Source organism: Stenella coeruleoalba, assembly GCF_951394435.1.
Source record: "Stenella coeruleoalba genome assembly, chromosome: 2".
NCBI lineage: Eukaryota > Metazoa > Chordata > Mammalia > Artiodactyla > Delphinidae > Stenella > Stenella coeruleoalba.
The window spans coordinates 141090262-141116545 of NC_137147.1; the positions used below are offsets into that span (position 1 = coordinate 141090262).

Sequence of the window (26284 nt, forward strand, 5' to 3'; positions counted from 1 at the left end):
AATTTTACATACTGAAAAATCACAGATGGGTCAGGCAAATGGATAAATTCTTAAAAGTATTTAATACCTGTTAAGAGGACAGAATGATAAATTCAACATTGAAAACCAATATCAGATTCGCAATTACAGGCCATTTATCATAACCAACTGCATGGACAGCATCTTACTGTGGGGAGCACCGTGGGATTCATAAGCAGAGACCCGGAACAAGTCCATATGAAACGAGATAAATCTGCTTTCCATATTTGAAACTTATTTCCACTTCCTATCTTTATTGCCAACAATAATGTTATCTTTCAAGAACAAATTGTTACACATTAAACCCATGCATAATGAGCCCAGTTGAGTCAAAAACTTCCCTAAAAAGAGCTTTAAATTATTCCAAATTGGGTTATTAGCTTTAATTCTAATTCCTCTGAGAGGGCCCACCAATCTTACGGTAAGTTTCAGCACTTAACCAGTTTGTTTCCCAAGGTTGGGCCCCAAGGTTCTGGATTTGTTTTCTCCTCCTTCTCTCCACCTCCCCTGAAGAATTAACACTGTCAGGCTAAAGAACAAACACGATAATATTTAACAGAAGTGTTAAACAAATTGCAAGAACATTGCAATATATATATATATATATATATATATATATATATATATTTTTTTTTTTTTTTTGTGGTACGCGGGCCTTTCACCGCTGTGCCCTCTCCCGTTGCAGAGCACAGGCTCCGGACGCGCAGGCTCAGCGGCCATGGCTCACGGGCCCAGCTGCTCCGCGGCATGTGGGATCTTCCCGGACCGGGGCACAAAGCCGTGTCCCCTGCATCGGCAGGCAGACTCTTAACCACTGCACCACCAGGGAAGCCCCTATATTTTTGATTTTAAGATGAGTGATTCTGCTTTCTTTGAATCTTTGAGTAAATGGAATGATTTGAATTCAGACCTTTGCATGTCATGGCCATGACACCAGCTAGGTCCATGTTTTGACATCTACATGTTCTGAGATCAAGTGGCAGGGAGATGATTTGGCTGTGACATCTCTCATTTCACCTACTGCCCAGGCTGACCCAGCTTACAAGACTCCAGTCAAGACATAGGATGGAAAAAAAAAAAAGACAAAGGATGGATTTTTTTAAACTTAATTTTTTCCTGATTTCAAGAATGAGGTGCTCAAATGTAGAAAATTTGGAATGTGGGGAAGAAAATCCTAACCTCCTCGTAGAGGTCACTGCCTAATTACATTTTGGCATGTCTTCCACCGTGTTTTTGTTTTTGTTTTTTTTTGCTGTGCATTTTTTCTTTACACAGTTCAGATTATATATACACAGTTTTCTATCCTATGCCATCATAATTTTTCTGGTTATATAATAGTCCATTTTATAATGAACCCTTTCCCTAATGCTGGGCACTTAGGTTGCTTCCAACTTTTCTCCATTATAAATAACATTGCAATAATCATCTTTGTGCATGCATATTTGGGTGAATTTCTAATGATCTCTTTAAGATTTGTTCCCAGAAATCTCATTGCTGGGTTAAAGAGTGTGAACATTTTATGATTTTTTGATATATACTAAGGCTAAAAAGAGAATTTTATGTAAACCTCTCATTCCTGAATTTTTTAATTGTTTGTACAAGTTGCAGCCTAGAGGTTAAAATCATGGATTTTGAATTCAGATCCATCTGCATTCAAGTTCCAGGTCTGTTACAGACTAACTGGGAGACTCAACCATTCAGAACCTCTATTGTGGATTTCCCTGGTGGCGCAGTGTTTAAGAATCTGCCTGCCAATGCAGGGAACACAGGTTCGAGCCCTGGTCTGGGAAGATCTCACATGCTGTGGAGCAATTAAGCCCGTGCGCCACAACTAGTGAGCCTGTGCTCTAGAACCCACGAGCCACAACTACTGAGCCCATGTGCCACAACTACTGAAGCCCATGCACCTAGAACCCGTGCTCCACAACAAGAGAAGCCACTGCAATGAGAAGCCCATGCACCACAACAAAGAGTAGCCCCTGCTCACCGCAACTAGAGAAAGCCTGCGGGCAGCAACGAAGACCCAACATGGGCAAAAAATAAATAAATTTAAAAAAAAAAGAATTGATGTTGTAGGAAAGAAGGAGGGTATTTAAAAAAAAAAAAAGAAAACCTCTATTGCCACATCTGTAAAATGGGAATCATGATACCTACATCTCAGGGTTGTTGTTGAAGAGAAAATGTGACAGTGGTTATCAGATGCTTAGCACAGCACCCCCTGACACACAGTGAGTATATTCCATAAAAGGCAGATGGTATTGGTCTTTATTCAGTTTTTAGTGACAGAATATTTTATGTAATTTTTTTAGCAAAATCGTATGATAATTTAAAATTTTTTTCTAAGTTGAAGTCTAGTTGATTTACAATGTTGTGTTAGTTTCAGGTGTACAGCAGTGATTCAGTTATACGTATATATAATATATGTCTTTATAACGTGTACATAAAGGTGTCATATAATTTTAAAACATTTGAGCTTTAATAATAGTCTCCATTATCTGCAGAATAAAATTCTAACTTATTATTGGTCAATATCAGATCCTGTCTCACCTTCCCCACCTTTTTCTCTCCTTTCCCCTGCAGTTGGCGTTTGTCCCAGCTGCCTATGAGAAGCATCCTTCACGACTGCGCCAGATGCCTTCGATCACTGTGCCCATGTCACTTCTCTCTCTAGCCTGTCCTTTCCATTCTCTTCACTGTTTATCAAACTCTACTCATGGATTTAGGCTCGGCTTAGGCTCACCACTTCCCTCAAACCTTCCCAGATACCTCCCCAGGCAAGATGCATATGTTTGTCCTCTGTGCTCCTGTGTACCTGGGTTGCAGAATATCTATCTCATGTGTTACAGAAGGTAAGGTGTGTTTCAGCCTCTCCCACTAAACTGGGAGCTCTATAAAGGTCAAGATCACGTCTTATTAATCTTGGTTTTCTTTAGCGCCTACTACAGTGCCTGACACAATACAAGGACTCAATAAAAGTTTGTTAAATGTAGCCTAGGTAGTGGGTTTGATCAAAGAAAGCCATGAATGGAATTTAAAGGCAAATTGAATTTCAACTGAATTGATAGTTGATTGGATTTTAATTTTTTATTTACCATGGAACCTTAAGTACAAATGCATTTTGTTCTATTGTGGAGCGTTTTCTAGGCCTTGAAGTACTTACTGCTATTTGCAAATCATTTCCAGGCAAATTATTGAGATTTTAAAATGTACAAGGAATTTCAGTGGACCCTGTATAAACATATATCAGAATATCTCATGGGAGACTACAGAATGTGTTCATTATATGGGTGGGGACACGGAAGCCCAGGAAAGAGAGACAATTGAGTTACTAGGGCCTGAATTTCCTGCCTAAACTTAAATAATATTATGGTTAAAGCTGAAATTTAAAACAGCCTTCATATTGACTCCACATACCACTTGACTAGCCTGGTAAAGTATCTGGGTTGTGCCTAATTGACGAGCACTATCGTTATCATTATTTTTGTCTGTTTGCTCAGTGCTGGCTCTCCAGTACCTAGATGGTGCTTGGCACATTGTAGGTCCTCAATCAGCATTTGCCAAATGACCAAATGAATCAGCAGTCACATTTGGTATGACCCAATCTGCAGCCGCTTGTGGAGGGTTCTTTAGTTCAACCTGACAAATCTTTATAGAGTGCCTTCAGACACTTTGCCATGGAGTGGAGAGTATGAAGATGAATAGCATACGGTTCCTGTCTTCACGATCTCGAAGTCCAGTATGGAAAGCAGACACATAACAGATAAATGCAGTGTGCTAAGGTTAGTGGTAAGAGAGGCCTATGTACACGGTGACAGGAAACCCAGAGGAAGGGTGCTCCATCCAGCCCAGGTGCTTCAAGGAAGACTTCCTAGGGGAGGTCATGCCTGAGTTGCCTTGCTGGATGACAAGAGTGAGGCTGAAGAAAGATGGAAGGACATTCCAAACAGAGGAGATGTCACTAGGAAAGATAAAGGTATGACATCTCATTCATGAATCCATCCCATCAACATTCACTGATGGCATATTATGTTCCAGGTGTCGTTCTAGGTGCTGGATATATGGTGGCAAACAAAACAAAGTCCCTTTCCTGGCGGACCTTGTGTTCTACTGGACACAGGGGCCACAGGCCTTTCAGCATTGCTGGAGGACCCAGTGCAGAGCAGGGAGCGATGGTGGAGGAAGCTGAAGAGGAGGTGGGCAGTTTGTTTTACGTGGAAGAGTTGAGTTGATAGCCTACGTACTTCCACAAAGGATCTGAGGCACATAAAAAGCTAAGGATTTGCCAAATCAAACTACCACTGGGCAGGAATCCCAGACTCCGTCCTGAGGAGGAGATTCTTCTGCTTCCCCCCGAGGCTCTTGGTTGCTGCAGGGAGACTGCCAACACTGCTGGACAAAAGAGGCTGCTTCTGGACCCTGTGTACTCCTAGAAATCCCCCTGGGTTGATTCAGTAATTGGATTTTGACTCAAGGCTGTGAGTGGAGAGCCTGGTACATAGTGAGAACTTCATAAATGTTTGTTGAATGAAAACATGAGGGTGATGACTTTATCTGTAAAATAAAGGAGTGGCTAATCCCTCTGAGCTTTGACTTCAGCCTAAGAATGAGCGGCATTATGAACATCCTGGAAAGTAAGATGGTTCCTGTACCAACACCCTGCTCAATTTAAGTCAAAGGATAAAATGTCACAAGTAAAACCATGTGCCTGGGCTTCCCTGGTGGCGCAGTGGTTACAAATCCACCTGCCAATGCAAGGGACGCGGGTTCGAGCCCTGGTCAGGGAAGATCCCACATGCCGCGGAGCAACTAAGCCCGTGCGCCACAACTACTGAGCCTGCACTCTAGAGCCCACAGGCCACAACTACTGAGCCCACGTGCCCTAACTACTGAAGCTTGTGCACCTAGAGCCCGAGCTCCGAAACAGGAGAAGCCACGACAATGAGAAGCCCGCACACTGCAGTGAAGAGTAGCCCCTGCTCACTGCAACTAGAGAAAGCCCGCGCACAGCAACAAAGACGCAACACAGCCAAAAAATTAAAAATAAATAAATAACTAAATTTATAAAAAAAATATATGCCTTTATTTCCAAGTTCAACCAGCCATTCACCCATCCAAGTTTTACCATCCATGCATCCATGCAACATGGCTAGGCACTGTGCAAGACACTGGAGATATTGAAATGACTTTATGGAATTCATCATTCAGTTCACCACTGTCAAATGACAGTGAGAAGAGTGCTAATTGAAGTAGGTAAACAGGTAGGGTGAGGGGGCCAAGGAAGGCCTTGTCAATGAGCAGACTTTTAATGGATGAGCCTGGAGTTTGCCAAGCTTGAGAGAAGATGGGAAGGGCGTTCAGGTTCTGAGAACAGCAGAAATAAAACCAGGGGGTTCAGAACACTGTATTGACTTCGGGACCTGCAGCAAACTGGTGCAGCTACCAGGTAGGATGTAATGGTTGACAGATTATTGAAGATGGGGAGAGGGGGGGATGTGTTTAGAGGTATAGTTTCCCCAATTAACTGTTGCAAATAAAATTTAAAAATGCTGTAGTATCGAAGAAATATGCCGACATTGACTTGAGTCAGAGGTTTACTCTCCACCAAATGGTTTTATTGTCATTACTATTCTTTTGGAAGCATTTATTTAGGTTTACTTTGGACCCCAAATCAAAGCAAATCAGAATATGACAAGCGTGTGTGGATGAGATGAGTTATTTGATGAAGAATGCGTTTGCTCCCTTTTGTAAGCAGTTTATATCCTGCTGGGCTGCAGACTGCTGTGGTATAGGAGCTATTTCCAATGATTTAAATTTGACCCCTAACAAACCACATTTTATAATGACTTTTTACCCAGATAGCATCCATGATATAACTGTAACTTATGTGAAATCTGCACATATGGGTATATTAAGTTCATTCATTGATTTCCAGAATCTCAAATCCTCCGAGGATTTTCCCGAATCTCCATGATGCCTCAGAAGGCCTCGTTTTGCATCCGATCCTTTTACTGCAATAAAAAAGAATCAGAAATTCATGTTGCTTGTCTCCATTGCACAAAGAAGAGTTCCCTCTCTTGGACAAATTGGTCTTGGGTAAAGTATGCCACATAAATTGCTTCCAGATCATCTTGTGCCTGTGGAAGGACTAAGGGCTTGAGACAAGATGCATTTCACAGCATCATATTTGGTCTCTTTTCCTGGTAAACATGGAGGAAAGAGAACAAGAGGCCCAATCCGAGTTTGCCTGGATGCAAGAAAATCTGGTGTCTAAATGCCACATTTCTTGGGACTGTATAATAATCTATAATAGTGGAGCATCATAACAAATAGTGTAACAATTTCATGATGATAACCTATACTTTCAAGAAACCCATGAAATGTAGAATTCAGAGATCTCCAGCACTAGCCTCTGAGAACGATTCACAAACTCAGTTCTCGATTCAAAGAGATTGGCACTTCTGACGTTTATGCGTAAATAGATCTCAACCAATCTCATTAAATATTCAATCCATATTCAAAGTTATTAAATATTGAACATGATTTAATAAATACAACCAAGTTAATCAAGACTTCGATTGGTGGTTGTGGGTTCATAAAAAGCTTGTGAAAGAGTCATTCCACTTGAGTTTTTCCTGATCCTCTGTCTCCCTCCCCTGTCTTTAAGTGAGTGTAGGAATTGTATTATATGTGCACGTAGGCGTTTTTTGGGCTGTGTTGGTGTATATGTAGGAGTGTTGGGTTGCTATCTCTTACAAATTTGTGTCCTGGGCAGGGTTGTTGTGTGTAGGCATATTTGAGGATGTGCTGGGTGTACTGTGTTAGTGTGTGTTATGTGAGCAGATGTAGCACTGGTGAGTTGCCTTAGATTCTGCCTGCTCCACAGTTTCTTCTTTGCACCTTGTCAATGGCTAGGACCCAGGGATCCCACAGTCCCCTCTAATTCTTTGGAAGTATCCAAAGATTGCTTTTTCTCACGGTTGTGCAAGGGTAGAGTTGGCCCTTTGCTTGCCTTACCCTAGTCCCAGCCCTGCAGTGAGAGACACTATAGCATCGAGGACAGAGCTTTGAAAAGGCTGGAGTTCAAATTTGGGTTTTGTCACTTTATAGCTATGTGGCCTTGGGTAAGTTACCTCTTGGACCCTCAGTTAACCCTTTTGGAAAGGGGGATAATAATGCCTGCTGTATAGCATTGTTGGGAGTTTTAAATGAGATCATGTATAGGCCTTATTAATAAATTGTAAATATTTTACTTATTCTTTTTACAAGGCAAGGCCCAATGTGAGGCTTCGTAATAGACATGAAGGTAAATAAGACCCCAAATCTTAGAGTCTGGTGGAAAGAAAGACATTTTCTCAAGTGCTCTAATATGTCAGGTGTCACTTGAGGAGTTTAAAAGACCCTGCAAGGGCTTCCCTGGTGGCACAGTGGTTGAGAGTCCGCCTGCCGATGCAGGGGATACGGGTTTGTGCCCCGGTCCGGGAAGATCCCACGTGCCATGGAGCGGCTGGGCCCGTGAGCCATGGCTGCTGGGCCTGTGCGTCCGGAGCCTGTGCTCTGCAGTGGGAGGGGCCACAGCAGTGAGAGGCCCGCATACCGCAAAAAAACGAAATAAATAAAAAATAAAATAAAAAAAATAAAAGACCCTGCAAGTTCCAAAAATCTTTCCACCACTCACAGATTCTAGCCATCCCTGGCATGTGTTGGGTGTTCCTCCCTGGGACTTCGAGCCAGAGCTCTGCAGAAAGAGGGAGGGGAAAAGGGGGATCCCTCAGCAAGGAAAGGAGAGAGAGGGAAGGAAAACGAAGGGAATTTCCTGCACACTTGAGCAAGGAAAACGTGTGGACTATCATGGTCTGAGCCTGGACATTCTGCCCAGCAACGTAGCCTTCTGACAATCTACTTCTGAGAAGGAGGAGGTCTTCCTACCTTGGTCACCAGAGTTTTGGCCTCCTCACCTCCCACCCCTGTCCAGGCTGAAGTGTGCAGAGGTGGAAATGGAACTGGGTTTCAGATGCCACCCCCCTGGAGAAGATACACTCTGGAGCCCCGTAGAAAAAAGCATTAGAGAGGCTGAGAGGAGAAGGTAGAGGGTGGGAGCCAGGGCTATGAAGTTAATTCTGCTTGGGCTCTTCTTGCCTTCTGTGTGACCCTCAGCTAGGGAATTCTCTCTGAGCCTTGGTTTCCTCCAAGAGATGAGGATGATAGCAGTGCTTACCTCATTATTTTTCCCATTTTGCAGATGAGAACACGGAGGCATAAATGAAGTCACCCACTCAAGGTCACATAGCTAACAAGTGACAGGACCAGGATTTGAACTCAAGCAGATGCTTCCAGGGCTCCTGCTCTCAATCACCTCACTCGACTCCTCTGTTTTAACGTCTTCCTGCTCGGTTAGAGTGTAAGCTTTCAGAGATCAGGGCTTATAGCTTCGAATAGTGGACTTTAGTCTCCAGTTATACCTTCAGATGATTAGAGCGGTCCTAGATGTTGTCATAACTCCAAAATAAACTTGTTGCAGTTGGGTTGAATATTATACAGCAATAGGATGTACAGAGCAGTGCTTCCCATAAGCGGGCTCTCAGGGACTGGCAAACGAATGATGGATGGTGGGCTCCAGCGTCACCTGGAGCTGACCCTCAAAGATATTTGCTAAAAGTGTTCCTGGCTCTGTTGGGACATGTGTCCTTGGAGGCCTGCCAGCTGGGTGGAGAAGGTGTAGCTTTATAGATCCGTGTGGCTTTTTAGAGTATGACAGAAAACCAGGCAATCCTCAGCCCCGCGTGGAGGGGGCCAGCAACACTCAGCCACGCAATTCACACCTGGCAGCATGGGAGTGTGTGAGAGAGAGACCGGGAAGTGGGTTGCTTCCCATGCATTTGCTTGCTGAGTGGGGGGCAATGGTTATCCAGGAAGAACTGCCCACCTCCCCAAACCTGTTAGAACTGAAGTTTGAGAAGGTGGGAGTTGCAACTCATAATCCAAAAGGGAATGTGAGGATGAAGAAAAGATATTCAAAAACCTATCTTGTATTATATTAGTTGCTAACAGTTATCCCGTGCTACTACGTGTAATATTTCCTCACAGGGCTCACAGTAATGTTATCATTCCCATTTTACTGATAGGGAAACTGAAGCTGGAGAGGTTAAGTGGCTGTCCAGTGTCATAATTAGTAAGTGGTGGAGCAGGAATACAAACCGAGAAAGTTAGAACCCATTCTCTTAACCTTTAGCATCTCTGATACCCACAAACTGCATTGCCTGAGAGCTGGAGAAACCCTTAGAGAACATCTATTTCAGCCTCTTCAGAGTCAGGTGGGGAAACGAAAGGCCAGAGAGGGGCAGCGATGGACCAAGGTGACACAGGTGGTTGGTGATAGCCCTAAGATTTGACTGCACGACCCAGAGAGTGAGCATCTCCTTGAATTTTGTGCCCTAGGTGTGTCTCACTGGCTTCAACCTGGCCCCAGTCCTGACCAGACTCTTCTTCTGGTTGTGTGGTGCGAACAACAGAGGCCGAGGCATGGGTTTAATTATTTGATTTGATGTCCCAAGGTAGGTAACTCGGTGTGATATTTGTGTGGGGTTTTGTCAATATCCCAAGGTAGGTTTCTACCCAGGGGCTGGATGGAGGGTCTGCTTCTGGTTGGTACCACGGAAGGGACAGTACTGAAGGGGAACAAACTCTGGCCTCAGCAATTAGGGATGAAACTAGGAGAATCATGATCCTGTCTTGACAAAGCAGAGCTGCAGAATGGGGTCCATGGGAACCGGAACCCTACACCTCTCCTCTGGATCCCACTGGGCTGAAATGGGGAAGTGCCAGGAAAAACTTCTAGGGGTGGGACTTACCCCATGAGACCCAGAATGAAGTCCATTATCAGTGGTTGAACTGAGAGGGCTAGGTGCTCAGACACATGTACAGACATGCATTTCCCAAAGCCTCAGACAATGTGTCTGCTTTATTCACAAAGTAATTATTCTCCTGAGGTGTGTACAGCACCTTTTCCAAGTCTGGGCCTTCCTGCTCTCATTGTAGTTCAAGGAGAAAAGGAGACAAACCACACAAGCAAAGCACCCTGCTGCTACCCCATCCCTGATAAGCAGTAGTCGGTAAGTCTCTCATTGCTTGGAGGAGTGCGGGTGGGAAGAAGGGGTTCCCTTTGTTACTTCCAAGCCAGGTGCTCCCTTCTGCCTGGCTCAGACCCCCTAAGAATATTGTGCGGGCAGTGGAGTGGCGTAAGGTGCTGTTGGAGGGAGAAGGCTTCCTCCTGGTGGCCCTGGGAGCTTGGGGCTGGGGCCAGGCAGAGAGGCTGTAAGCAGTGGATGGGCCTCTGTCAGCGGAGGAGTCCTTCCCAGGCTGCGAGGAGCAGTGATGGTCTAGGCCTTGCCTCTGGAGTAGACCTCAGCAAGGCAAGTCCCTGCTCTCTGCTCTCAGGGCCTCAGTTTCCTCATCTTACCCGGCATGGCTCAGCTGGCCTAGAGGCCTGACAGTCTGAGTTCCCGGCCTTCTTGCCCGCCCCCTGCCCAGCTGTTTCTCAAGCCCTCGTCTCCAGCCCTGGCTCGTCCCTCTCCCTCCTTCCTCAGCCTGTCACCAGCACGGCCCGGGGGCTCCCCCGGTCCTCCTGACCCCCGGGGGGATCGCCAGACCGGAGCTGGGAGACGGAGGCGGAACGCAGGCCACTCTGACCCACCCGAGGGAGAGGGGGAGTAGGGATGAGAGAGGAGGGCAGACACAGGAGAAGGTTAAAAGGAGGAGAAAATAGCGAAAAGAGATAGAAAGGGGCAAGAGAGAGAAAGGAGGAAACGGAGAGAGACGAGGGAATGAACGTAAAGTTGGGGGGTGGTGGTGGAGGGAGGTGAGAAGAGGGACTGGGAAAGGTTCAGAGAAAAAGGAAACCAAAGGAAGGCTGGAGAGAGACACGGAAAGAGGAAAAAGAACAAGCGAGCGAGAGCGAGAAAGCAGGGTCTGAAAGGACCGAAGAGGGAGAAGGAGAAAAAAAAAGAGGCGGTGGGTGGGGGGAGAGAACGGAGCGAGGGAGCCACGAGCAGGGAGGAGGGAGGCTGGGAGGGAAGGAGAGAGGGAGGGGCCGAGGGACGAAGCGGGTGGGGGCTGGCTCGGCGGCGGCGGCGGCAGCGGCAGCATCCGCGGCTCCAGCCGCGCGCCGGCTCGCTCACTCTCTCGCGGTGCGCGGTGTCCGCCGCCCGCCGCCCGCCGCCCGCCGCCCGCCGCCCGGCTCTGGGCTGCCCGCTCGCTGCTCTGGCTCCTGGTCCGGCGCGGCTCAGGCTCCGGAGGACAGGACCACGACTGGCCGACTGAGCCCCGGGCGGGCCGCGAAGCAGGTAGGTGGCTGGGCGGGGACGGCAGGGATGCGGAGCCTCGGAGCGCTGTGGGCACAGGGGGACGGGGTTTGGGGGTTTTGGTCCCGGGGAAGGGTCTTTGCATCCCCGCGACTAACTTTACACCAGCCCCGTGGATTCCCGCTGCCCTGCCGGGGTCCGGGCTGCGGAAGCCGAGTTTGGCGCGGGAGGAGGTGAGTGCCGGTAGAACGCCAGGGGTCGGGGCAGGATGTGGAGCGCCCTGGCGTGGGCAGGCGCGGACTCCCTGGCCTCAGTCCGGACGCAGCGCCCGCGGCGAGGGAAAACCCGAGCGCAGCGGCGCGGCGCGGTTGTCTCAGGGAGGGCGCCCGACCTCCTCTGAATCTGGGGACTCCCGCCCCCGAGCCGCCCCGAGACGCCCGGGAGAGCCGGGGTCCGGGCGTAGAGCCTGCGAGGCGCGGCCAGGTCCCCTGAGGTGGCCAGCGGTGCGCCTAGCTGCCGCTGAGCCCCGGGCGGTACCATGTGCACTTTTGCTTTTTGGAGGCGCGAAACGGAACGTATACCCCTTTCCTGTCTTTCTCATCCAGTCGTCCCGACTCTAAGGGGAAGTCCGAGTCGACTCCCCGGACGTCCCTCCTGCCCTCGGCGGCGACCCCAGCTCCCGAAGTTAAGAGAAGCTAGTCACTCCCAGTGCGCGCCTGGAGCGCGGTTCCGAAGTTCCCAAGTTCTCGCCTAGTCCTGGGCGGTGGTGTTGGAGGTGGGGCGGGTGGTGGTTGTGGTCCCTTGGAGCAGCAGAACGCAGCCGCCTTCCTCCTGCGCTTGGTTTATTTTCCTTATTTGTTTGAAAAAATACGACGAAAAATACGCAAAATCGTTCCTCGAGGGAGTCAAGGTCTGTGAGTGGGACGGAGCCGTCACCCGACCGGAACCTGGGTGGCTCCGCTTCAGGATCTCCCGCTCCGTACCGTCCTCCCCCCCCCCCCCCCCCCCACGGGGACGCAAAGAGGAAGGCCTCCAGCAGGTTGGAGGAGGCCTTTAGGTGGTTTGGGCTCCGGGCCATCTCTGCTCGCTCAGGCCATGGTACTCGTGCGCGAGCATCAGCGCCCCTTCCACGCTCTGCCGGGAAAGTAGGGGTGTCGGCAAGCGAAGGCTGGCCGGGTGTTTCGTAGCCTGCTGGGGGCACGTGTCCTCTCGTTCCCGGAGTCCGGGAGGCCGGACTTAACTCGGTGCGGCTTCCGCGGAGGTCGCGGGACCCTGGCTTCGCAGCCCGCTTTGTTGGAGTGCTGTTGGAGAGGTTCTTTTGAAGGGTTTAGAGCAGCTTTAGTGGGACCGAGAGTTGGGGGCTTTGCGGAGAGGGTCCCTCGGCCCTTGTCCCCTGACAGTTGGGCGGGGTCCCCGCAGGGCGTCGAATCGACCGTCTACAGACACTCCATCTTCAGCTCCTTTGGCGGGTTTTTCCCTGGTTGCACATCACGCACCAGCTCTCTCCTTAGATCATATGCTGTTTAAGCCGCTAGAAATTCCAGGTCCGCGACTGCAGTCTCCACCTCTTCCTCCCAACTCACAGATCAGCAAACGGAGGCACAGAGAAGTGAAAGGATTCGCTTAGAGCTAGTTAAGGGTGTGAGGGAATGTAAACCAGGTCTCCTGCCTCCTAGTTCAGGGCTTTTTTTCTAGTACTCTGTGCTGTCCTTACCACTTTCTCAGCACAGGGCAAGTGTTCCCAGCCAGGCCACTGTAAGGCCTTTGGAGGCTGCAGGACTGGGTGTGTGTGAGGTTAGAGGTCGAGGACTGGTCTCTTGTCAGGTGCTGTGCTGTGATCATCCCCCAGGATAAATCACTTAGGTGACAGTTGGTTACATATCTATCCTGCCTCTGCACTGAAGTCTGGGGGTAAAGGAAACCCTTAAGACTCGGCCCAGCCCCATAAAGTACAGTCCACAGGGAAAGAGCAGCCTCTGTTTTGTAGTCAAGGAAGGCTTCCCAGGTGAAATCACTATTTGGAGGGGGCAGGATTAGGGATAGCACCTGGAGAAGGGATGATTTGGAATTGAGTCTTGGGTAGATTTCTAATTGAGGGAGAAGGATCATGGGGCATGAGGCTTGAGTCCTAAGAGGTTAGAAAAGCTCTCCTTAAGTGTCTGGTCAAAAGACAGTAGAGTCAGCACCAATGAGAATTTGGCCTTTGAGTGAGAAGCATGAGGGCAGCTAGAAGACCCAGCTGCTTAGAACTCAAGCTCAGAAGCTGTGGTCAGTGCCTGATCACCCTTCAGCTCCGGCCCCTCCCTGCACAAGGATCCTAATATCAAAAAACAAAACAACAAAACAAAACCAAAAAAAAAAAAGAGAAAACCCCAAAACAAAAATCCCAACCCTGGCCCAGAGGTCTTCTAGTTCCTAATTCAGGGTGAGAAATTGGCTGGGTAGTCAGCACTCTATGAGCCAAGCGTTGTGGCTCCAGCTGGGAAATATTCAGGCTCTTGCTTCTCCTTTTCCCTTTTCTCCTTCTTCCCTGGGGTTTCAAATAGTTTCTTTGCCCCTTTCCAAACATAACTTCTAGATGCTTGAAGGTTTGGGGCCTACAGTTGGACTTAGTATGGTCAGAGCATTTAACGTGCTAGGAATATTTAGTCAACAAACAGTTCTTGAGCTCCTACTTTGTGCCAGGCACTGGCCTAGGCCTTGGGAGACAGCCGTGAGCCAGTCAGTCAGAGTCCCATACCTCGTGATGCTGACATTCTAGGCGTCATCCTCCACAGGCTTAAAGTCTAGTTGTAGAGTGGAGGCAAACACACAAAAGATGTCTGAAGAAGTGCTGAAATGGGACAATGTAAAAAAAATTAGTCCTGAGCCTCCCCTCTAGTGGTTCAAGGCTCTGAGGTGAAAAGGCTTGAAGCTACTGACTAGGAGATTTGGAGATTCTGTGGGCTTCCATGACCCCGGCTCCTGGTTGCCAAGGGTAACCCAGAGGCAGCTGCAATGATGACCTTAGATGTGGCATTGGAGGACCGCTCTGCAGAGCTTCTGCCAGTCAGAGTATTGCGGGAGGGAGCTGGTGAGTATTGGCAACTGTGATCTTGCTATCCATAGAGACTGGTGCCAGGTAACCATGTACCTGTCAAATTCCAGCATCCACAGCTTCTTGGTGAACGCTGCAGCCCCACTGTATACAGATGGGTAAATGGGGCCCTGACTGCAGATTGAGACAGCTCTGCAGAAAGGAGCCCAGGCCCTGTAGCGTCCAGGTATCCCTGATCCCTGATTCAATTTAAAATAATGCTCTTTCCTTCCTGTTTTGTAGACCAGTGCTTCTCAGACTTCAATGTGGAAGGCTTGTTTAAACACAGATTGCTGTGCTCCACCCCCAGAATTTTTGACTCAAAGAGTCCGGAGTGGGCCCAGTAATTTGAATTTTTAACAAGTTCCCGGGTGATGCTAATGCTCTTGGCCCCGGACCCCCGCAATGAGAGAACCACTGTGTTAGAACAAGGGAAAGTGAGTGATTTTCTTGAGATTATGCAATGAGGGAGCCTGGAACAAAGGCTGTGATTGAACTCTAGGAACTCCCAGAATTCACCTATGCATGATCCCCTCTCCTTTACCTCCCAGGAGGCCACAGAATTAAAAGAATATTTTATCTTCATCAGTACACATACAGAGAGAATATATTGCAATATAATTAGGGAATAAATAGGTGTCGTGTGTTGGATGTAGACTCCATGCCCTGTGGCTCTGCGGGGGTTTATTATAGCACTGTTATAATTGTAAAGGTGTCATCCACTCCAAGAGCCCCTCATGAAACTTTCATGGCCCCCGTGGTCATTGTCCTAAAAGGCATGTCTTCTTCATTTAAAAGAAAGAAAGAGAGATTGCTTCTCTGGCTAATGGGGCTATCTGTGTTTCATTTGACAGCAACTATGTAATGTGTTTTTAAGGGGCAGAGAAAAAAATTGAACAGTGTGAACAGAGAGGGACTGGAGGAGGTCCACCTCACAGGTATACAGATCTGTTTGTGGAACATTTCAAAATGTTTTGAAACTGTCTGTCTGTTTCACCTGTGTTTCTGATGTGAAGCTGTATCTCAGCAGGAGGAAAGGAGAGTTTGTGTCTCACCTTAGCTGGTTGGGAAAATGTAAAAACACATTTTATCCCCAATGTGTTAATTAGACCCCAAAGAAAAGAACCATAAAAGAGTTGTTCTACTAAATGCTGGTATTTTTCATCTGGATTCTATTTATTATTTTACTGTCGAGAAGGAGCAAAAAAAAAAAATCCATGTTTTTATAGCAAATAAAGCTGGCTGCAGTAATTATGCAGGCTCAACATATTTGTTCTGGAGCAGGAAGTTGGAATTCAGCCTGACTCTCAAACATTTGGGTGAGATCTAATTGAGAAAGACATTTCAAAGAACAAATATTTAGGAGTGCGGAGTTTCGCTGATGGTCTCTCTGGGCTAAGCGTGAGTCCCTCGCTTTTAGCTTGATCCTTAGAGGTGGTGCCTGGTGATGGGGAAGGACCTGGTCGGTAGTGTTGAGACCACAGTCCAAACGTGAGGCTGAAATTTAGAGATAATCAGTGAGTCTGAGTAAAGGGAAGAAAGATGCCTTCAGGGAATATATCCTTTGTAACTGATGAGCAAAGGGAGAATCAATGAATCAGAGATAGATTGAATACTTACTGAACGTCTAATCTTGGGAAAGGAACAATGAGGGCAGGGACCAGGACTTTTACTTGTATATCTCCCATAATGCTTGGCTCAGTACCTGTAGTGACAAGAGCCCTTGATTGGAGTGGGTATCAGTCAGGGCTGCAAGTAGCAAAAAACCTGAACACAACTGGCTGAAACAATAAGGAACTTAGTATCTCCCAGTACAACAGGTGTGGACTGTCTGCCCCAAGCTTAGTTCTTTCAGTGGTTCAACAGCATCATCAAAGGTTCAGATTCTTTTCATCTTTTCTTGGTCTCGTGGTCACAAGATGGCTGTAACAGATCCATGTATTACACCTTTACAATATGCAGAGGCAGAAAAGGCAGGAGGGGAACCTTTACCAGAAGGCTCAGCAGACTTTCCCTCATGTCCAGTTGGCTGGAATTGTGAGTCACATGTTCATGCATAAGCCAGACACAGGCAAAGGAAGGAGACCATCATAATTGATCTAGAATAATCTTGATTTGTGTGTTGAGCCTCAGAGAGGAAAAAAATTAGGAGGCTTTTGGAAAGAAGAAAGGAGCGATCAACAATATCTGCTCTAGAGTTTAAGACCTGGGTTTGAATTTTCTGTACTCCTTTTTAGCCCTGTGACCCTAAGCAAAGTATTTCACTTCTTTGTGCCTCAGTTTACTCATCTGGGCAATAGGGATTTATTGGGCAGATAAATCTGAATTAACTCAATAATTGCACTTGATTAGTATGGAAGAAGTACATTATTTGAAGATCTGATCTCTGACATCAAAGGATTATAATCTAGTGCAGGAGACATGTGAGGACTAGACCATGTAGACTATCAAATAATCAGAGAACACACCCAGAGAGTAAACAAATAATTATGACTTGCAGACCAACCATGGTAGGAGGAACATGACATCAGTAGGAGCCACAGTAGTTAGGGAAGACTTCCTGGAGGAGGTTGTTCATAGTGCATACAGGAACTCCAGCATCTTAGTATGGATGGGTTATGAGCTCCTGCCCAGCTTGCTGCCTCTTGCTTTTCTTTTCTTAGTGGTAAAATGGGACCGTTAGGCCAAGATGAGATCCTATATCTTATCTTCAGTTGCCGATTAGATGATATGATGATGATGATGCTGTTTGGCTGCCATTATAAAGTCTACATGCCTAGAATGAAATCTAATGTCTTCCCACTTCTCAAGCCATCTGCCCTTCTGGATTCTTCATTCTTGTTGGCAACACGGTCTTCCCAGATGCTTGGGCTCAAAACCTTAGCAACGCTTTTGCCTCCTTCCTCTATTTCCTGTATTGAAGCACCGACTTTCTTTTGTTTTCATTATGTTTCTTGAATATAAGTCCTCCTTTCTGGCATGAGACTTCCCCTTTGTACAGGTTCTTTCCACCTCGTGCCGTGCCGGGTGATGGCAGTGGCCTCCTGATCTGACCTCCCAGCCCCAAGGCATAGTGCCTGGGGGTCATAGGGACGTACGTCTCCTACAGGAGCAGTCTATGAGGCTCTGCAAATAGTATCGTCTGGAATTCTAGTGCAGAGGCGGCCATGAGCCTAGAATCTGTGCTGTAGACACGTTATGTTGCCTGAGGTGCCGTTTCCCAGCCTCTATCTCCCTCCTTCAAGTCATCCTAAAATGTCATTTTTACCCTACATTTTCCCCCATAGTGTTCACTGGATGAAGCCCAGACTCCTCACATTGACCCTCGTAAGTCTCCACAATCTGCCTGCATCCTTTCTCCCCATCTTTACCTGTCAGGACTCACCACCACCTTTGACTCTGCTTCAAGTTCTGCCTTTCTCCGTGTTTAAGCCAAACCATCCTTTCCTTCAAGGCCATTGTTAGAGCCACATCCTCATTTGACCTTCCCTGACACCAGAGCCCACAGCCATCTCGAAGCATCGGTCTTTCCTTCCCCTGAACTTCTGTAGCAATTATTGCCTACACCACAAATTTGGTACTTCATAACACACTCTAGGGTCATTGTTCAGCATTTTGTTGAAATGTTCCTCGTCTTCCCAATTGGAGGTAAGGCCGTCGAGGTCTGAGACGGGGTGGGAGTGGATCCTTCTCTGTATCCAGTTGTGACATGCAAGCACAGGGCACTTCAGTGAATATTTATTGAATTAATAAATCACAGGAATAAGGGAAATAAGATTATTTACTTGAAAAGTCAGGTAATCTTCACCCTTTTTACCTTAACCTCACTTTGGAGGCGGGACTCAATTCGATGAATGCCTGCCTACTATATGCTGGGCACTAGTTTAGGTGATTTTGGGGAGTTGTTTTAACTCAGCCTTGTAACCACCCTGTGAGGTCGGAATTATGGTCATCATTTTACAGGTGAGGAAGTGGAGGCTGGGAGAGGTTAAGTGGCTTCTTCCCGACATTCTCCTGACCCATGGGTGCCCTGTTCTCCCAGTCTCTTTTCCCCATGTGCTGTGTCCCACAGCCTCCTTCTGTCTCTTGTCTCTGATAAGACTCAGGCCCTCTCTTGTGTGTTGGGGGACTTTTTAAACTCTGATGTTTACAACAACTCTCTCCTGAAGACCTTCCACCCCCCGTTAGGTTGTGGCTCATTTTGACCCCTCACCTTTTTACCTTGACTATCTCTCCTGCCACCCTCAAGCCTGGGCCAGAGATTCCTTTGATAGCATAAAACATTCTGCTAGTGGGATCAAGCTGGATCTGAGCCAGGGTTTCTGAACTCCTCTGCCCTCCCTTTACCCCCACTTGACCCTTTGTATCCATCCACCCTCGCCTGCCACCACTCCTGTTCTGTGTCTCTGGTGTCTTACATGTGGAAGGAAGACACTGCTGACCTGTCAACAGGAAGGAGGTCTCTGCTACCTCCAGGAGCTTTGACTGGCATTCTTCCATCCTTTCAAAGCATTCTTCTTTCCTCTCATTCATTCATTCATTCATTCTGTAAATACTGATCATTGATCACATACTCAGTATGGCAGGGAACAAAACAAAGCCCTTGCTTCATGGAGCTTGCATTGAAGTGGGGGAGACAGGTGGTAAAAATTGAACACATTATATACTTTACGCTTGTTGCAATGAAGAAAAATAGCAAGATGAAGGGGTATGTATGGTGATGGGATGCAGTGTGGTCAGGGAAGTCCTCTCTGATGGTGACATTTGAGCAGAGACTGAGAGGAGGGATGCCACGTGGGTATCTGGGAGTAGGGACACCAGGCAGAGGGGATAGTAAGTGCAAAGGCCCTGAGGTGAGAACTCCCCTGGTACGTCCAAGGATAAGCAGGAAGGTGACAGTGGAGAGAAGGAGGGGAGCTTGGTAGGAGGTGAGGGCTGCCCAACTCCAGCTTTCTCACTGCCTCAGGAACGCTGTTGCCTTCTCCCAGCTTTTGCCACTGGCTGAAATGATCACTTCCCTCCACTCAGCCAGGTCCCACTCAGCCTTCACAGCTCAGCTCTGGCCCCCCACCTTCTAGGGGGCTTCCATCTCTGCCATCTCTCATTGATCTACCTCTCCCCTGAGTTCCTACAGCTCCCATCTCTCCACTACACAACCGAGCTGTTGAATATCTGCTGGCTGGTTCATCTTCACCTGGGCTCTGTCTGTGTAGGTCTCACCTCCCTAACAAACCAGCTCCTTGAAACTGGTTTATCCCTTCTCCCCAGGAGCCAGCACTGAGCAGGGCTCAGTGTCTACCTGTTGGTGATGCTGGTGTCAGAAGTGGGAAAGGGGCAGGCTCTGCAAAGATCTGTGGGTGGAATTTTCTTCATACTATGTTCACTATCCCTTCACAATAGACAGGAAATCTTTTATTCTGGACATCCTTGGAGCACTTTGAGGTGGGAGCCTCTGGAAACCTCTGCCTGGAGCTGGGAGAGGAATCCACTTTTCCTCAGGACTTGGATGAAATTTTGGCTCTGAGTTGTGGTGGGGAGAGGAGCTGGGGTGCAGAGAAAGCCACTTGTTTATTAGCCTTTATTGTTTAGTCAAAGTAGAATAAGATGTTTCAGGAGCAAAGGAGGAAGGAATTTACCCAAGAGTCCAGAGACTTCCCTGACATCCAAGGTAGGGATCCTGAGTGTGGAGATTGACCTATGAGTGACCTTGGGCAAATCACTTAACCTTCACCTATTGCAGTTTCTTCTCAGCCAAACCTCCCCTCTGCCCATCCACTGTAGAAGAAAATGAACAATTAACCTGATTTTTAGGCTTGGTCTCTGCATTAATCTTTAGGTCAGTGGTTTTAAAACTTGCGAAATGTACAGATGGTTCCATTTTAAAGGGAGAGGGACTTCCCTGGTGGCTCAGTGGTTAAGAATCCTCCTGCCAAGGCAGGGGACACGGTTCGAGCCCTGGTCCGGGAAGATCACACATGCCGCGGAGCAACTAAGCCCGTGCAGCACAACTACTGAAGCTCACACGCCTAGAGCCTGTGCTCCGCAACAAGAGAAGTCACCGCAATGAGAAGCCCGCACACCACAACAAAGAGTAGCCCCCGCTCACTGTAACTAGAGAAAGCCTGCATGCAGCAATGAAGACCCAGCGCAGCCAGAAATAAATTTTAAAAAAAAAAAAGGAGGAAAAGGCTTCCCACAGACCTCTAATATTGTCTTAAATTACTAATATAATATATATATATTATATATATAAACACAAAACTAGACATAAACAACTTATGCTTATAGCTCATTCATAGTCTTAGCGCCCAAACAAGTTTATAAATTAAAATGCAAACTACAAAGCCAATAACATTCAGCTTAACAATATTAATTTAACGTGATAGATGCTGTTGTGCTAAGACTACATCAACCCTTGCTACATGATCATGGTTTTGGTCGCTTCCTCCACCACACGCCCTGTGGTGACTCAACTCTCCCCCTGCTTCTCTTAGCTTGAACAACTGTGAAGCTTTTGTTCCTACAACGTGCTGAAGGGTCATCTGGCCAGCCCTTGGCACAAAAGCATTTGTGTGTCAGGCAGTCACTTTTTTGTCATTAGCCCACAACAATGAAAGGAGCTCTCTTTAATTCTAGTGCAACAACAGACGCTGACGCAAAGCTGCCTTGCGACTGAGTGTGACTACTTGATCACTGAGATGAAACCACAACACTAGTACTTCAGTGCCTAAGGAACCCCTGCTTGAGAACAAATGTTGCGTGCTCTGAAAGAGCGCCCCCAGGGGTCTGAAAGAGTTAATGCTAGAGCTGTGGCTGATGGTTCTGCAATCCTAATAATAGAAACCACATGTTGGACCTTTGCATGCACCACTATCTCAAGAGGTAGGTAGAATAGTATTAGCCTTATCGTACAGACGAGAAGGTTGAGGCGCAGAGAAATTGAGCAGTCAAGGTCCCACTGGACACTGGCAGCGTCTGGATTCCACCCAGGTCTGCATGACTCAGAGCCCCTGAATTTGCTACCAGGCTTCACTGCCTCCTTCCCTACGGACCCTCACCAGGTTTCAGGGCTCTTTGATCAGAGTACAAGGACTCTGGAGTAATTTGGGAACCTCTAGATTCTTCCAGTGGACTCACTGCTTTCTGGTGGAGTAGTTAGGGTGTTATTTGATGCCTAAAAGAGAAGTGAAGCTAGTAGAGAGCAGGATAATGGTTCTCAGATCCTCGGGTGGCTTTGGATGGCAGTGGCAGGGGATGGAGGCTTCCCTGAAGGTGCGTGGGAGGAGTGGACGCCAGTTACCCTAGGAGAGAAGATAACTTAACAACGGCTACCTTGGTTAGGGCTTCACACTTTAACAAGCACGTTTGTGGTGCATTTATTTTCAAGTTTGTCCTTTTTTTTTGAATTTTATTTTTATTGTGATAAAATACACGTAACATAAAATTTACCATCTTAACCATTTTGAAGTGTACAGTTCACTAGTATTAAATACTTCATAATATCACGCAGCCATCACCACCATCCCTCTCCATAACTTTCTAGTGTGTATTTTACAACTTTGCAAAGCAGATCATTATCCTCAGAAACAAGGGCTCAAGTGGCTTGCCCACAGTCACACCCCAAACCTGTGCCTGCCTGCCTCTCAACCATGACCTTGAGTGATAGTGGTGGGCTTGGTTTCCCAAAGGCTTCTGTGGGACCATGTGAGGTGGCCAGGCTTTCTGAGGTAGGGGCTGAATGGGATGACCTTGGAAGGGCTGTCCTGGAATTGATGCTGCCGGTCAGGGTCGGCGTGACTCATTCCTGGGTATCTGGAACCCACCTTTCCTCAGATCGAAAATTATTTAAAACTTACTCCTGCCCTTGGAAGCTGCCCTCCCCCTGCCTGACTCGACTGGTTTATCATCCAAGCTTAAAATAACTATAGTAAATAATAACACCCCAAAACTTTTTTATCCTGCAGTGGATGAGCAACAATCTACGTATGCAAATAGATGGCACGCCTGTCCCCATGAATATTAATTTGGAAAGAGAGCCCAAGGTCCTAAAATACACTCGGAACCCTCAATGTGGCATTTTGCAACTCTTCCAGCTTGCTCCAAAATCACGGCCTTGTTATATATATCTCAGGGTTCCCCTGCTCCAAGCTGACCTCCCTTTTGAACCTCTGAGGCTACCAGGGGGACATAGAATATCTCAGGTAGGCAGGCCAGAGGCCCGGGGGTGATGGCTGAATCCTAACCCCTGGGGCTGTGTTTGACCTTGTCCTTCCCTGGCAGGGCCCAGGCCCGCGCTCCTGTCAGATCCCAGCGTTAGCAGTGAGTCCCCAAGGTCAGGGGACAGTTCTGGGGAACATCGCGGGGCAGCTGCCAGCCTCAGGCTCTTGTGCTATCAGGGAGATGGAAGGTGGGGGAGGGAGGGGCCTGGAGAATCAGCTTGTCTTATCTCTCAAATGAGGCAAATGAGGAAACTGAGACCCTGGGATGGTGGGTGACTTGCCCAAAGTGACATGGTGACTTTATGGCAGGGAGTGACAAATATTACTCATTCTTTGCCCTGAAAAGCACATTTCCTTTTCTGTGTGTGTGTGTGTATGTGTGTGTGTGTGTGTGTGTGTGTGTGTGTGTGTGTGTGTGTGTGTGTGAAGTGGTGGGCAGAGTGGCATTTAAAGTTTGTATACTTTTGGGGAAAGAGTCATTTTTCTAGTGTGAACATTCGCCCAGAGACAGGCAGAGACTGAAAATCCAGTCTTGTATCCCATTTGGGTTGAAAGAAGTGGTTGCCTTCCTCCCCCAGGAGATTTCCAAATTAGATTACACTAAGGCCAGAAGTAACGTGAGGTTGCATGGTAGAGCACACCCCAGCCAAAGTGATGAAGGGGCCAGATGGAGAAGGGCAGGAGTGTCTCTGAGGAAGCCAGAGGTTAACCGCTGTCTGGGGAGGACCGCGAGGTGGAGGAGTGAAGAGCTGGCAGTGATGTCTGTGTCCCACTGTGTACAGGGAAGGCTCTGCTGGGGGAGGGGGAATGGCGTGGCTTCATGGTACCCTACGAAACTGGGTCTCTCTCTTTCCGGCTGCTTACTGGGTAAGCTCAGGCTCTCCACTCACCTTTGGGTTTCCTTTTCCTTGTCAGTAAATATTGGAATATTCACCCCTCTACATCCCACTTCTTAATCTTGCTTTGTGAAGATCAAATGAGGATTTAAAATTCCTGCACCATGCCTGGTACACAGTAGGTATTCAGTACGTCTAGACTGTTTTCTTTTCCAGATAGATTTATCAGACTGGCTGCACTGGGTCAGCATGGAGATGTGTACGTCTGTGTTTGTGTCCGTGTTGGTGTGTTTCTACGTGTGTGTGTCTGCGTATGTGTTTGCGTTCATCCATGTGTGTGGTGGAGTGAGTGGGTGTGTAAGTGAGTCTCTGTGTCTTTGTGAATGGCTGGGTGTCTGTGCGTCAATGTTTCATGACAGCATGACTGTGTGTTTCTGTGAGTGTGTGTGTGTTTTAATGTGTGTGTCATTGTGGTGACAACAGTTGTGTGTGTGTGTGTGTACACGTGTATGTAGTGCAGTGCTGGTGTGACTGGAAGAGTCCGTGGGGTTGGGAAGGTTCACAGTGCCGTGGACGTGGGTCCTCTCTAAGATGCTCCCAGCCAAAGCATTCACCTGGTTCCTGACCCCAGGTCCTAACTACCCTGGGTTCGCTTTCCTCTACCTCCCTCTAGAGGCCACTGGGCGCCTTAGCCCTGACCCGGCCCTGGATCATTTGCAGACGTTTGCATATTACATGCATATCATTTGCATTGTCTACATAGACTCTGCTTTCAGTTATGCAGTTTTCAAGGTAAAATGGAGTTGCTCTTCTTCAATGTCATTATATTAAGAATTGCTGCTTTTTCTTTTATTCTTTCTGGTCCAGAACTCCCTCTCAGAACTGGGGAACTGGGGGAGAATGAAAGCCCAAGAAACCTCTGCTTTTCCCTCCGTTGAGCAGAGGGATTGGTTGGTGGGTAGAGGCCCTGGGACCCTGGGAGGAGCAGCTGGGGGGAGGAGACTTTCTTATTCCACCGGCAGCTGCTTCTGACCAGAGCCACCTATGTCATATGGGAGCCAGAGACAAATACACTCCAACATGTGCCCTGTTGCCTGCTTCTCAAGCCTCCACCGACTTCCCCCTGTGAGGGTGAAAAGGAAGGGTCACTTTGGATGTTTCAGCACCTCTCTACCCATCTCGGGCTGGGGAGGGACCTTGAGGCCAGGGCTGGCCTTACGGGAAACAAAGGAGCAAAGGATGTTTTTTCTTTTCGAATACCTAATACATTATGTATATATATATATGTATATATGTATATTCATTAATTTTCTTCCAGTTTTATTGAGATATAATTGACATACAGCACTGTATAAATTTAAGGTGTATGGTATAATGATGTGACTTACATACATCACGCAGTGATTATCACAATAAGTTTAGTGAACATCCATCATCTCATGTAGACACAAAATTAAAAAAAATAGAAAAAAAATTTTTTCTTGTGATGAGAACTCCTAGGATTTATTCTCCTAACAACTTTCCTGTATAACTATAGCAGTGTTCATTATATTTATCATGTTGTACATACATCCCTACCTAGTACAGAAGTAATGATATTTCTAATGCCACAGAAAATACCAACCCAAAAGGCTTCCTTAGGAGGGCTGTACCCCCAAAGTATCTTCCTTATGGGCCATCACTGGGCTCAGCATTCCCTCTTTAGATATGGGTTGAGTCCCTTCTGCGTGGTTTCTGGCATGTTCCCTAACTTGTCTGAGCTCCCATTTTCTCATCTGTGAAAGGGGCAATAATAATAGTACTTAATACTAATAACAGTACATAGGGTTTTTGTGAAGATTAAATGAACAGTGCAGGTAAAGGGCTTAGCTTAGTTCCTGGAACACAATAAAGACTCAGCAAATGTTAGCATCAGCAGTTCTCATGGGCTCCCTCTGAAAACAGAGGTTCTGTAGTATGTCTTTTACACTCTCGTATAAATTGTTTATCAGATGCTCCTCAGACTAGCAACAGGCTTGAATCCCTTCAATGTCTTTCAGGAAGTCAAGTCCCCAGGGAACCTGGGCTGCTTTTGCCTTCCCATGGGTGGAAGCATTTCCAGGAGCAGCATGGGAAGCAGGAGAGATTCTTTGTCTGTGTCTCCATGGATCTGGGTCACTTTCCCTCATCAGAGGGTCAGCAGTATCTTGTTTCCTTCTCAAAGTCAATAGTTCATCTTCTCTTTTGGTCTTAACTCTGAGTAAAGCCCTACTGGCACCAAGGGCCATCCATGACTGAGTATATTTTAGGTTCCCAGAAAACAGAGCTTGCGGCAAAACTTAGTGCTAGTGCTGTCCTGGGGGTAGGGGTACAGTCCCAGGGCAAGGAGAGTGAGAAGGGAAGGGAAGGAGGCAACCAAGGAGGAAAAGCAAACGCCGACCAGCCACAGCTTTGTAAGGAAGTGAGGAAAGAAAGCCAGTCCGTTGCTGACTCATGAGGGATGTCTGTGGTTAGGCCGAGTGGAACCAGTGTGACTCAGAACAGTTTGCCCAGGGTAGAAGAAGGCAGAGAGTCTATCAGCCAGCATCTTGGTCTCTCCTTGGTCCCAGTTTTCCCCATGAGGAAACTCCCTTGCATTTCTGGGTCATATCACCTGGCCCTTCTGGGCAGCCACTGGGAAAGGCAAATCCCACGCCCTGTGGTATGGTGCCTCAGCTGAGTCCGGAAGTGAGAACCACCAGCACCTCCTTATGTCCAGTGGATTGAACCTGGGCACTGGAGCAGCTATGGCTCCTGTGTTGGATGCAGGGGAGGCTGTGCCAGAGTCATCCTAGGGGAGGCTGAGGCAGCGGTGGTGTT

General features: G+C 47.5%; 1 protein-coding gene across 5 annotated transcripts in view; it reads left to right on the forward strand.

Annotated features, from left to right (window-relative positions):
* Positions 1-11006: 11006 nt before the first annotated feature.
* Positions 11007-26284, forward strand: part of MEGF11 (multiple EGF like domains 11) — a gene marked incomplete at its 5' end in the record, with an annotated part of 378890 nt that continues 363612 nt past the window's right edge. For 4 of the 5 annotated variants that reach the window (XM_079910941.1, XM_079910942.1, XM_079910946.1 and 1 more), the window contains one exon: positions 11253-11357. Of the gene's footprint in view, positions 11358-26284 lie in introns of all 5 variants that reach the window. The other variant, XM_079910943.1, reaches the window with a different exon arrangement.